Consider the following 13,654-nt stretch of genomic DNA (forward strand, 5'->3'; position numbering starts at 1 on the left):
AGTGTGTAAAACTATAACTGATGTTTAAATATTGATCTTATATCCTGCAGTTTTGCTGAACTTGCTTATTGGCTTTATTTTTTTTTTTATAGTGGATTTCCCAAGATTTTCTATATATAAAATCATGTCATGTGAAAGTAGCGATAGTTTAATTGTTCCTTTCTTATCTGGATGCCTTTCATTTCTTTTTCAGGCTAGAACTGCAAGTACAATATTGAACAGAATTGGTGAGAGGGGACATCCTTGTTAAAGGTGCACTTTTGATAGGGTTAAAAGACCAGTGTTCAACACTTTCCAATCCTGACTTTGGGCAAATCATTTACCCTTTCTGTTTCCTTATATAAAATCGAAGATAACAGCCTATAGTGTACGCGGGTGGTCGTGTCTGCTTTTTAGAAGCCCATGAGCTAGTGGGGAAGCAAATGATTCATGGAAATAATTATAAAAACAAGGTAACATATGCTAAGAGTTATTAGGGCTATTAATGATACATCTTGGATACGCTATTAGCTAATTTGTGGTGAAAAATTTGTAAACAATCTTGTGCTAAATAGAGAAATGGTTTAAAAATTTAAGATACCAATAACTTGCTTTCACTGTCACCTACATTAGTTTGGTTCCATTTTTAACAGTCTTTTATTACAAACTGATATAATCATAGCATAACTAAATTCAACCCTCTTCTCTATAAAATAGATCTCGGTTTGTAGGGTTTTACTATGATTTTGCATGCCATTTGATGTCCACAGGTATTAAGTCAAAAGGAAATCTGTAAATTAGGAACTGTTAATTTCCTCTTCATTTGGGCATCCTAGGTAGACTGTACAGATTTGTTCCAAGCACCCCATTAATTTCAGATTAGCCTAAGTTTTTCCTATGCCCGCACTTTGGAATATAAACATGTAGAAAATAGTCCATGACACAGCGGATGGGTTCATAAGTTTCTTCCGGGTCCTAACACCGAATTGTGCTGATGATCTGGCAATGGAGGCTAATCTTGCCACATCAAGTACGGCCTATTCGCTAAGCCGTCTGGGGCACTTTATAATTTTTTTCTTTGCTGGTCTGTTTGAAGGGCTCCTATGGCCAAAAAGGTGGTCAGTCCCGTCAGCTAGGCTGTGAGGACGCCTAAACGCTTTGAGGTAGTGATGCTGCATGATCGTGTGAAAGAGTTTCTCAGAGCACCTCCCTCGCGGGGTGGGAAAAAGGACCTCACTCCCCACGCCCCCTCCTTCCGCTGCGGGAGATAGCCACACCTTCCCCCTATCGGCGCCAAGCAGGTGGCCAGGCTCTCGGGACCTCGCGCCCCCGCAGCCAGTGGCCCGGCCAGCTCGTGCGTCACGTGACGCGGGTCAGCTGCACCGCCGGGACCTCCAGGCACCGCGGCGGCGACCGCCCAGCGCGTGGTCTCGAGATCTCATTTTTCCGCGCCCCTCCCCCCACGGTCCCGGAAAGGGGGGAGGCCGGTGACGTCATCATCCGGGTTCTTGTTGGCGGGGCCACGGTTCACAATGGAACAAAAACAACCGGCCCGAGTCAAACTATGAGCGACGCGGCTGCGGCTCACGCGATTAACCCTGTCGTGGCCACACACCCCGCCAGTCCCTGCCGCCCAGCCCCTCCCGAGTGGTGTGCCAGATCTTTTCGGGCCTCCCTTCCCCAACTTCGGTCCTAGAGCCACCTCTGCCCTCGTCCCGCTCCTGAGCCGAGGGGCATGGAACAGGATTTCTGGCGGTAGCACGACCCTGAAGGGGCCAGCCGGAAGAAACGGTACTGCGCGAACAATCTTTACCGCATTGTATTCCCCTCCCCCACCCTAGCTCTCCGGGTTCCCGGCGGCTCGCGCCCAAGCCCGGCCCCCTCAGCGGCTCGCGCTGCTCTCCCAGCCTTGACGGCCTGGGGTGGAGGGAGAGAAGAGGGGGCAGCTGAGCGGGAGGGGGCTGGGCAGGAGCAGGGGGAGGGCCGAAAGGAGGGGCCTGAGAGGGGCGGGCCCTGACGAGGGCGGAGAACTTCGGGTCTTGGGCGGCTCTGGGGCTAGTGGGAGTCTGCGCCGCCGCCGCCACCGCTGCTGCCGCCGTCGCCGCTACCGCCGCCGCCACTGGCCGAGCGGTTTTTTTTTTTTTGGTTTGCCGGATCCGCCATATTGACGAGGACGGGCATCCGCGGCTGCGGACGCTAGTCTCCGCCGCCGCCGGAGCCGCAACCTCTCCGCACCCGGCCCCGTCAGGGCCTCTGTCGCGCCGAGCCCCTCCCCGCCTTACACAGCTCCCGGGCCTCGCGGGAGCCCGCCGCCGCCGCCTCTCTCTCACGGGAGGCGGCCGCCTTAGCGCCCGGTGCTTGGGTCGGCGCCGGGAGCGAGGAGCGAGCTACTTCAAAGCCACCAGGCCTGGAGCGGGGACAGAGGCGGCGACTAGGGGAAGGTGAAGCCGTCGCTGCAGGAGGAGGAGCAGGAGGAGGTGACGCAGGAGAAACGCACCGCCCGGAGCCCGTCTGAGCTCAGCGAGAGCCCCAGCCTGAGAGGAGAAGGGGAAGAGGGCCGTCGCCGGCCAAGGAGGAGGAGGAGGCGGGCGCGGCGAGGAGCGAGTTCCGGCGCCGGTGTGCAGCCTTTTGGTTGAGACGCCCGCAGCCCCGAGCCCGGCCGCCGCAGTCTTTCGATACACTTTGTTGCCGGTCACCCCGGGCCTGGGATGCACCCAGGGTAGGTCTCGTCCCGGGACCGAGCCCCACCGTCGCCTGGTGCCTCCCGCCTCCGCGTGCCCTGGTTGTGAGAAGACGTCTGTGTCGTGCGGTGAGTGGCCAGCTGCGCTGGGGCGACGCTCCTTCCCGGGGCGAACAGCTGGATGTGGGTGAGGGGAGGAGGGCGAGGGGGGTGTGCGTGTGTGCGAGCCTCTTCCCTCGGCGGCTGCGGGCAAGGCTGGGGCTTCCCCGTTCCCCCTCCTCCGGCCCGGGCTGGGCGGGCGCGCGGGCCCGTGTTGTATGTGGAGCCGGTGTCCCGAGAGCGTGTCTGTGTGTTTTGGACTGTAAGGGAAAATGGCTGACGGCTCCGTCCCTCCCCCTCCTCCCCCTTCCCGTCCTGTCTGGGGCCGAGTAGGAGGATGGAGTCTCCGGGCGTGGCGGGCAGCCCCCCCGCCGTCCGCACCCGGGGGCCGGGTCGGTTTGGGGGCTGGCCGCCCCCCGCCCGGCGGCCGCTTTCCCACCCGGTCTGGTTCCACTTGACACCAAACGCCATTACTGAGGTGGAGTGATTTGGAGCCGGGGAGCTAGGCCTCGGCTACGCCTGGCTATCAGGCCTGACGACTTGTCCGCCTCCCCCCACCCTCCCGCGATAACCCGCAGTTTCTCCCCGGCCCTGGGCTCCTGGAGTGGGAGCTGGGTTATCGGCCTCCTACACCTCCTTCGCCCCGCTTTATTTGCAGAGGGCCAAAGCCGTGAAAGGGGTTTTTGAATGCAGAAATCGCTTCCAAGCTAGCTTGGACCTATTACCTTTCTATTTTTAACTGTTTCTGCAAATATTAGCATGTGCGAGTTTGGTAGTGATCAGGTCTTCAGATTCTTGTGACGTGAGGCTTAGGGTTGGATAAATGGCTGATTTTTCATTCATTGTGAAATAAGTTAAAGAGTTATACAGCAGGTGTGTAGATGGCTTCTTAAATTATTTGTGTGGATTTCTGTAGCGACTAGAACTTACACGAGAATTTGCAAAATTTCTAGTAGAACCTGCTTAAATTAAGCATGTTATTTTTTGGAAGTTCCATAGTTAATAACGTTAATTGAATTTACACGGTGCAGTTTACAGGTGTATATAATTGTTTCAGATTGTCTTTTAATTTAAATAAGCAAGTTGTAGGTATAGATTAAATATTCATGCTTTATTTTTCGGGGAGAGAAGTATGTGTACTGTTCTTTTACCTGGAAACCCGTGAGTCCCTAAATCTACCTAACGTTTGTATACTTTCACTTTTGAGGAAGAATGATTTGGGGTGCATTGATTAGGAAACTTTCCAGCAGGTACTTAACCCTCTCGGAGCTGATTACCCTTAGGTAAGGACTCCTTAACCATGACTAGCTTGGCTGGTTAGTACACTTGAACTTAAAAATAGAGACTACAAACTCTCCTGTAGATCTCGCTCGTCTTCTAATTTGCTGGGCTGCCATTTTGGTTTCAGCGAATGCCTTCAGATTCTTGAAGAATTGTGTATTAAATACAAAAAAGTGTCAACATTCGTTTTCTCAATTTTTAAACTCATGTGCTGTGTCATACATCTAACTTTAACCCTTTAAACTTTATCGTTCCAGCTTTTGGGTGGAGTGAAAGCTTGAAGTATTTGGAATTGGTGTTCCACAGGTGAACTCAAAATGTCTTTGGTATTTTAGTGTTTTGTTTTCTCTAATTTAAAAATAGGACGTTTGGACTATATGAATTCTCTCTACCCCTTTTCTTGTATTTTTTTGCATGAACATGTAACTTGTAATTCTGGTTATCAACGTTCTCATGTTTCTTTTGTTTGCTGACCTTGGTAGTTTCTGAGAATTTCTGGAGGGAGTAATAGCACCAGCAACAGTACGTGTGAGAATCTTAAGTTACTTCAGGAAGCAACTTTGAAGGGCAGATTTTACGTTTCACCAGGTTATTGGGGTCTCTAGTTTGGTGTTCCATAGTCCATAGTTCTCATGGTTTTGTTTGTTTTTTTGTCTGTCGCCCAGGCTGGAGTGCAGTGGCACGATCTCGGCTCACTGCAACGTCCACCTCCCGGGTTCAAGGGATTCTCCTGCCTCAGCCTCCCTGGTAGCTGGGACTACAGGCGCGTGCCATCACGCCCGGCTAATTTTTTGTATTTTTAGTAGAGACGGGGTTTCACCGTGTTAGCCAGGATGGCTTCGATCTCCTGACCTAGTGATCCGCCCGCGTCGACCTCCCAGTTCTCATGTTTTATCTATGGAATGCTCAAGTAGGATTTACTTTAGATCTTTTTTCTTCCAGAGTCTTGTTTTTAATATCTTAAGGTATGAGATTTCTTTGCTATCTTCTCAGAGATTTTTCTTTGACATGGTGGTAATAATGCAGCTTATGGTTTTGAAATGGATGTTTGTCATGAATTTGCTAATCATCCAGTTCTTGATTAGTTGGTCACACAACAAGCGTCTTTGAGCTTATTTTTATTTAATAAGATCAATTTCTAACGTTTTAGTTTCAAAATTTTAGTATTAAAACCAATCTTTGTTTAAAACAGATGTTAAGAATTAGTTATTTGAAATATCTAGCAGTGTGTGTTAATGGATTAGTATTCTTCTAAGTCTTTTGGGCAGTGAAGGTGAGGGGGGTCTTATCCTGAGATTGAGTTAGTTGATTTTTATTCTGAAAGAACGTATTACTTTTTATGGTAGCCTACATTATGTTTCCCCTCTTGTAGGTATGTTTTCTGAGTCTTGAATTGTTTTTCTTTTTTTTTCCAAAAAGGGAAAAAACCGGATTTTAGTTTTCATTTGGTTCTTTTAGGAGCTGTGTTTTTGAAAGCCATCCTGTGTATTGCTAAGTTCTTGTATTATTTTAACATAGAGTTTAACGTTAATATTTGGGAAAGAGTTAGTGCATTGGACCTCAACCCTGACCGGACATGAGAATCACTTGGCGGGGTTAAAAAACAACCACAACAAAAAAACTGATCCCTGGGTTCCACCTCCAGAGACTGATTAATTGGTCTGATAGGGAGCCTGGGCAAAGGTATATTTTAAAAGCATTGTGGATGATTCTTACATGCATTTGGAGTTGAAAACCACTGGGCTATTGTTTTTATCATGTTGTTAGAACTTTCAAGTGGATAAATAAGAAAATGGATTTTTTTCTCAATTGTTTTCAGTTATTAGTATGATTATCATTTGAGCATTAATTGTCTGTCAGCACTGTTAAGCATTTTCCATTTATTGCCTTACGATGGGTCTGAGGTCTGTCAGGTTCAACCAGTGGTGCTTCAACTACTGTGCTATGTTAGTGAAATGACACTGATTGCTATTTTTAAAAAAGCATTTAGAGCTTTTGGTTTGTTTCTCGTACCAGAGTAAGTTAAGATATAGTTTAGTTTTTAAGACAATCAAGATAGTCTCCAATTTGATAAATATCTTGGTTGCCCAAGGGAGATTTAAAAGCTATGTGGCAAATAGATTTCTCCCCTTCCATGTATCTTCCAGCGTGCTCAGGGTGATAGTTTAGTTGGTGCGTTTATGACAAAATATTACACAACATTCCTAAAAGGTGTAGAAACTATGCATTTGTCTCCTAGTAATTTATTTAAATGATCCCACAAATTACCGTTTAGTGTCACATGAAATTCTGTTATCTCAGTTTGAGAATTTAGAGTTTTATTTGTCTTAGTCAAAATCAGTTTGATTTTGATTAAGCGTTTTGAATTTTGTGTTTTGGGATTGCTGTATAATTGTTTTATGGAACGAATGAAATAACAATAACAGACATTTATTTGGAGTTTCTGTCTCTTAATCCCCTTGGTCCATTGGACCAAATTCTGCATGGTGGGGGGATGGCAGCAGGGAAGGCTATAGGAGTTTAGGATCTATGAGGGGGGTTTTTTTTTTTTTTTTTTTTGAGACAGATTCTCACTCTGTCACTGAGGCTGGAGTGGTCACGGTTCACTGCAGCCTCCACCTCTCCTGGGCTCAGGTGATCCTCTCCCCTTAGTCTCCTGAGTAGCCGGGACTACAGGTGCTCCCATGCCTGGCTATTTGTATTTTTTTTTGTCTTTTATAGAGATGGGTTTTGCCTTGTTGCCCAAGCTGGTCTTGAACTGCTGGGCTCAAGCTGTCTGCCTACCTGGGCCTCCCAAAGTGTTAGGATTCCCGGCATGAGCGACTGGGCCTGACCCTATGAGCATTCTTAGTGTGACACAAGATTCCCCAAAGATCTTTTTGTTAAATTATAGAAAATGAGACTATAAGGATCATGAAAAAAGTTGATGTAATAAGAAAAAAGACTTAAAACTTCTAACACTTACCTATATTGGGCATTGAATTTATCATTTATTGTGGATTATAAAGTGATGACCATTGTAATATACTTTTAAAGAATAACTTGTGAAAAAGTATATTGTTAGGATGAGATCGCTTACCTAAAATTTATTCTTCAAACATACCCATGCTAAATCTTGGTGTCTTCAACGTGTGTATACACACATACCTTATATTTGGCAGCAAATGGATTTTCGATTTTATTCTCAATCACTGCCTAACAAGGATTTTCTACCACCTCTGTGTATCAATCATCTGTGGAGCTTTTTCAAAATATATATTTGCTCTATAGGTGAGTCTGATGTGTAACCAGAGGTTTTTTTTTGCAGTCCCTTTTAGGGAAAGGGGAGAATTGAGACCCTTTGCATGTCATGTGTTCCACCATTAGGCAGCAGTACTCTTGCTTGAGTTTCGTTTTGTTAGTCACACAGTCAAAAATTCCAGACTGAAACACAAACATGTAGTGAAAAGCTCAAACACTAGAAGAGACAGGGATTCCACACTCACATGTATTATATACAGTATATGTGCACATATATATCAAATTTATTGTCACTTAGCACCTTCTCGGTGTTACGGTTCCAGCTCTACTATAAACATTAATATCTGTTAAGACATTTGTTTCCTTTTTAATCCGTTCAACAGATACTTCTGGGGCATCTGCTGTGTGCTAGGCGCTGTTCTAGAGATTACTGTTGTCTAGAAGCTAACATATGAAGTGAGGTGGGCTGGACTAGCTGATCTCTAAAGTCTTTAGTGCTAATTTTCTGGCATTCTTTTATGTACCTCGTAGGAGAGATTGGATTAAGTTGTTATTTAAAAAAACTTTGTTATGGTATATGCCAATTGAATTTTTTTTGTCACTCTAAATAGAATTTCATTCTGAACTCCAGTTTTCTCCAGTGAGCCCAAATGTCAAGTATAGTAGAAATAGGTTCTTTTGGAATTCTTGGCATACTGGCTTTAGGAATAGCTGTACTTCTGATGCTGTTAATTTTTGACCAGAAATTACATACTCTGGTGTCACCCCTTACTCCTGCCATTCCTTGGCTGTATTGATGCTCTGTTATCTCTATACAGTGTGTTTTTCTATTTAATTTACTTTGTTTAGGTGTTTTGATTAATTTTGTCCTCACAATTCTATCTTTAAGGTTAGTGGCTTTCATTCTAAGTCAGTGATAATATCCTTAGCACCTAGAAAATGCCTGGCATATAGACATTTAGTAACTGTTAGATGGATATAGTTTATCACGTTCTTGCTATTTTACTTATTTTTTGCTAAATCTTTTTACTTCTTGGAGTCACTTTTCTTACTAATCTCATTACAATGAGAAGTCCTGGAAGAGATCTCAATTCTTTCTAGTCAGACCCTTCATTTTTCAGATGAGAAAAATGGCTCAAAGAGGTGAAAGGTGAAGTAACTTGACCAAGATAGCATGCCATAGACTACCTTCTTTATGAAGCTATATCTATATGTGTCAAATCACATTAATTATTAAATTCTCTGTAGTCACTCATAAAATTAACATTAAACTGTCTCCCTGGTAATGGATAATAAGGTCAGGGATTCTGTCCTTTACCTTTGTATATTACAGAGCACCTAGAATAATACTGTTTATAATAACCATTTGATTACCTGAATGGGAAAATCTGGGGCAGTATTTAACTTGCAGTACCTCCAACCTCTTGTACAGAATTGATGCATCTTCATTTTATGGCACCCTACAGTTTATTCTTATTAATCATGTGAGCTTTGAACACCATGTTAGTCAACCATAATCAAAGGAATTGTTTTCCTTGGGATGAGTTTGAGCTGGTGATCTTGGATATTAGATCCCATCTTCTGCAGAGCCTGTGAATTGGGTGGAAAGGAAAAAGGGAGTGGTGAAGCCTCCTGTTAGTATCCTTTATGTCCATTTTATTCCTGCTGACTTTGGTGGCTATTGAGAGTTATAAGTTGAGGCTGTTGGTTACATCTCTCATTTCTAGTCTTTTCTGTTAACTGGTTACTTAGAACTCCTAAGTAAGGCCGCTCATTATTAACTCGGACCCCAGAGAGCATGGAGGTTACCGTATAGTATTGAACCCATTTCTACCTAACAGTGTTTTCTCTCTGGTCGAGGTGTAGTGTACAAAGTTTTGGTTGCTCTGCTTGGTAACATCTCTGGAGTTCAGAGCACAGGGATCAGTAAACTTTTTCTGTAAAGGGCCACATAGTAAATACTTTGGACTTTGTGGGCTAAGAGGCAAAATTGAGGACATTGGGTAAATTTTTTATTGGTGAAATAAAAAATATAATTAAATACAGTTATGTATAACTTAGGTCTAATGAGAAAAACAATTTGGTGTGTGTGTGTGGAGGGGAGGTAATACAGTATTTTGCTTTATTGGGTAAAGTTCAGTGTTCCCTGTCATCAAATTGATTGCAGACGTCCTGTGTGAAATCCATTCTTACCTTGTGAGCTGTACAAAAACAGGAGGCTGGAATTGGTCTGTTACCATAGTTTGCCAGCCCCTAGTTAAGAGCAGTGATTTTTTTTTTTTTAAGAGGAGGGGTCTCGCTGTCACTCAGGCTGGAGTGTGGTGACGCAATCATAGCTCATTGTAGCCTGGAATTCCTGGGTTCAAGCCATCCTCGCACCTCAGCCTGCCGAGTAAGTAGGACCACAGGCCGACATCACCTCACCTGGTTAATTTTTGTTAGAGAACAGGGGTTTGACTGTGTTTCCCAGGCTGGTCTCAAACTCCTGGCCTCAAGCGATCCTCCTGTTTTGGCCTCCCAGTGTTGCTGGGATTATAGGCCTGAGCCGCTGTGCTTGACCTCCTATTTGATACACTATATGTTAACAACTCTGAACCTCCTTTCCTTAAGTCAGGTTCAGACTTCTGTACATTAGCTGATGAGAGGGATTTCTTTTTATTGCAAGGTGGTATTGCCTGAGAATAGTTTGGTTTCAGCAGCTTTGCTGTATTTGTATGGCAGTATCTTGTGTTTATGTGCAAGTTCAGATGTATTTTGCCTTTTTATAAGAATGAGCGGAAAGCAAAAAAGTAAATGGCGCGATCTCGGCTCACCACAACCTCCGCCTCCTGGGTTCAAGTGATTCTCCTGCCTCGGCCTCCTGAGTAGCTGGGATTACAGGCATGCGCCACCACACCCGGCTAATTTTGTATTTTTAATAGAGTTGGGGTTTCTCCATGTTGGTCAGGCTGTCTTGAACTCCCGACCTCAGGTGATCCGCCTGCCTCGGCCTCCCGAAGTGCTGGGATTACAGGCATGAGCCATTATGCCTGGCCTACCTGGAGGTCTTAAATATCCTTGAGACAGAGGGAACTGGTTAGGGATATGAATCTTAAACCTTACTGGATTAGGTTGTGCTCATTGGTTAGGTTAGTTGGCTTTGTTCAAATAGTGAATGAAATAATTAGAATGAAATAGGAATTAAGTGAGGCAAATGTATGATGAAGTTTACATTTGAAAGGTGAGGGTATAATTAGAAATAAAATTTTCTGTACTCTGTGAGTGGGAAAAACCCCTAAAAACATGTGACTGTTGTTTTTGAAATTTTTGACTTCTCTCACATTTTCGGGAATGTGAAAGGAGGATACTGGCTATGTACAGCATTTGTCCAGACTTTTGAAAATATAGAAAATCTCATTTACTCATTTAATTAGTGTGTATATTATCTGTTTACTGTGTCCTTTGTAGGTGTAATTAATTATCCAGGATTCTTAAGAGTTGACTTGGAGCATGCTGAGCTGAGGCAAGAGGGATTGTGGGGCCAGACTGAGTGTTGGAGGAGGAACCTACTGTAGTGACTACAGGTGTATTTCTTTTTTCTTTTTTTTTTTTTTGAAATGGAGTTTCACTCTTGTTGCCCAGGCTGCAGTACAATGGCGTGATCTCGGCTCACTGCAACCTCCGCCTCCTGGGTTCAAGTGATTCTCCAGCCTCAACCTCCTGAGTAGCTGGGATTACAGGTGGGCGCCACTATACCCGGCTAATTTTGTATTTTTAGTAGAGATGGGGTCTCACCATGTTGGCCAGGCTGGTCTCGAACTCCTGACCTCAGGTGATCCACCCGCCTCATCCTCCCAGAGTGCTGGGATTACAGGTGTGAGCCACCGTGCCTGGTGTGTTTCTTGTCTGATGTCAGTGCATGTCGTTATCTGAGCCATATCAATGTCAGCTGAGGATTGCTTTGTTATCCTCGGTGAATTATGGGAAGGAGAATCATGTCAGTGCTACCTTACTGTGATTGAATTGAATTCATTGATTTAATATAGATTCAGTTAGTACGCCTTACCCATAATATTTGGGATCAGAAGTGTTTCCGATTTTGTAATTTTTTCCCCATATTTTGGAATATTTGGAATATTACTTGCGGGTGAGTGAAAATTCAAAATCTGAAATTTGGGGCCAGGCGCGGTGGCTCACCCCTGTAATCCCAGCACTTTGGGAGGCTGAGGCGGGCAGATCACTTGAGGTCAGGAGTTCGAGACCAGCCTGGCCAACATGGTGAGACCCCGTCTCTACTAAAAATATGAAAATTAGCCGGGCATGGTGGTGTGCACCTGTAATCCCAGCTACTCAGGAGGCTGAGGCTGGAGAATCCATTGAACCCAGGAGGTGGAGGTTGCAGTGAGCCCAGATCGCGGTACTGCACTCCGTCTAGCCTGGGCGACAGAGCGAGACTCCGTCTCAAAAAAAAAAAAAAAAAAAAGTTCAGATTTTGGAGCATTTTGGATTCCAGATTTTTCAGATAAGGGATGCTCAACCTGTGCCATTTTAGGCACCAGAGGGTATATAAAGATGATTCTCTACTTTCAAGGCTCTGAAGTATGGTGAGCCAGACAGTTATACAGTGCAATTACAGCTGTATTAAATGGAGGTGTGAAAAGTGTAGTAGGAGAGATGGAGAAATCATTGTTTGGCATTGGGTGAGGTCTTCAAAGATGTCCTATTTTCATGGCCCTATTAATTAGAGCAGGGACTTCCGGTCAGAGGGATCAACTTGAGATCAGGCAGGGTTTTTTAACCCTATTGACAGTTTGGGCCAGATAAGTCTTTGTTGTGAGGTGCTGTCCTACTCAGCCCTGGCTTCTACCCACAAGATGCCAGTGGTATAGCCCCTACCCCACTCATATGTCTTCAGACATTGCCAATTGTGCCCTGGGGGCAAAATTGAGAACCGTTATTTGAAATGGAGCAATGCAAGTGTGAAAGTATAGTGTTTTCAGAGTAAGAACTAGTAGGAGAGTGTGCAAGGAACACTAGAGATACTGGGAGGGGAGGGGTTATGGGAGATGGAACTGAAAGGTAGTTTGAGTGAAGCTAAAATCACAAGGGGTAGCCTTGAGTGCCATGTTAGGACATTTGCCTTTTACTGTTAAGGTAATGAGAGATGTACTTTCAAGTTTAAGTGAAAGGAGACATTAGATTTGTGTTTGTTTTTGAAAGATAATTCTGATGGCATTCGTGGCAGATGTGTTGGAGAGTTGAGTGTCGGGGGATTGAGATGGTATTTTAACCGTTCTTCTGAAAGATAAGAAGTAATGATTAGGGAATGGAATAAAGGAAGGAGATCAATGGGGTGCTCCCATGGTATGAGGGAGGTGCTGCTAATTTGAGTTTGGCTTTTCTGCCACAGAATGGAGTACTGAGCTAAAAAGCAAAACACCTCTATTGTCTTCCCTTTCAACTTTTCCTGCCACCTCCAATTCCCTTTCCTCACTGAGAGCTGCTGTCTGTTGAGGTCTGTTGAAAGGTCATTGAGAGAAGGGAATCTGGGTTACAGAATGACTACTCTCTCAATGTGGTTCCTTAAACAGTGGATTATCAAAGCACAAGTGTCATCTTCCCCCCCGCTCCCCCCAAGGGGTTAGACTGGCATCCAGAGAGCATTAATTGTAGCCTCTCCTTGGTTTGTGTAGATGTTATTTTGCCTTAAAATACTTTGATATACAAACATAGGTGAATAATCTGATGGTTTAATTGTAATTATTTCATTGCTTCCTATTTTGGAGGTTAGCTTTACTATTTTAAGTGAGAATGTAGTCAGTGGAAGGGACTTGGAGTCACAAGATCTGTGTTTTATTTTTTTATTTTATTGATTTTTTTGAGACAGAGTCTCGCTCTGCCGCCCAGGCTGGAGTGCAGTGGTGTGATCTCAGCTCAGTGCAATGTCTGCCTCCTGGGTTTAAGTGATTCTCCTGCCTCTGCCTCTCAAGTAGCTTAGGATTACAGGCACCACCACCCACGGCTAATTTTTTTATTTTTTGTAGAGATGGGATTTTACTATGTTGGACAGGCTGGTCTCAAACTCCTGACCTCAGTTGATCAGCCTGCCTTGGTCCCCCAAAGTGCTGGAATTACAGGCATGAGCCACCGCGTCTGGTCAAGAGCTGTGCTTTAGTTCCAGTTACCCAACTCCCTGTGTTAAATCACTTAGCTAACCTCTTGGGTCTTCATGACTCTGTAAAACCAAGATGTTGGGCAAGAGGTGAGTTAAACTACTACTTTTTTAAGTTCTTAAATTTTTTCTTTATTCCTAGAGATGTGGAAAAATATGTAGTCTAGAGAAGAGAAATTGTCAAGTAAAGGAAAACAGAGAAGGTAAACACTTTAATGGGTTTA

At 44.5% G+C, this 13,654-nt stretch overlaps 1 protein-coding gene across 8 annotated transcripts in view; it reads left to right on the forward strand.

Annotated features, from left to right (window-relative positions):
- Positions 1-1,244: 1,244 nt before the first annotated feature.
- The window catches only part of USP9X (ubiquitin specific peptidase 9 X-linked), a 147,406-nt gene continuing 134,996 nt past the window's right edge, over positions 1,245-13,654 (forward strand). For 2 of the 8 annotated variants that reach the window (XM_055376429.2, XM_055376431.2), the window contains exon 1: positions 1,493-1,770. The gene's annotated coding sequence lies outside the window, so the exon portion shown is untranslated. Of the gene's footprint in view, positions 1,771-1,846; positions 2,789-13,654 lie in introns of those variants that run through there. The other 6 variants (XM_019019261.4, XM_019019264.4, XM_019019262.4 and 3 more) reach the window with 5 other exon arrangements.

Source organism: Gorilla gorilla, chromosome X (assembly GCF_029281585.2).
Source record: "Gorilla gorilla gorilla isolate KB3781 chromosome X, NHGRI_mGorGor1-v2.1_pri, whole genome shotgun sequence".
NCBI classification, from domain to species: Eukaryota; Metazoa; Chordata; class Mammalia; order Primates; family Hominidae; genus Gorilla; species Gorilla gorilla.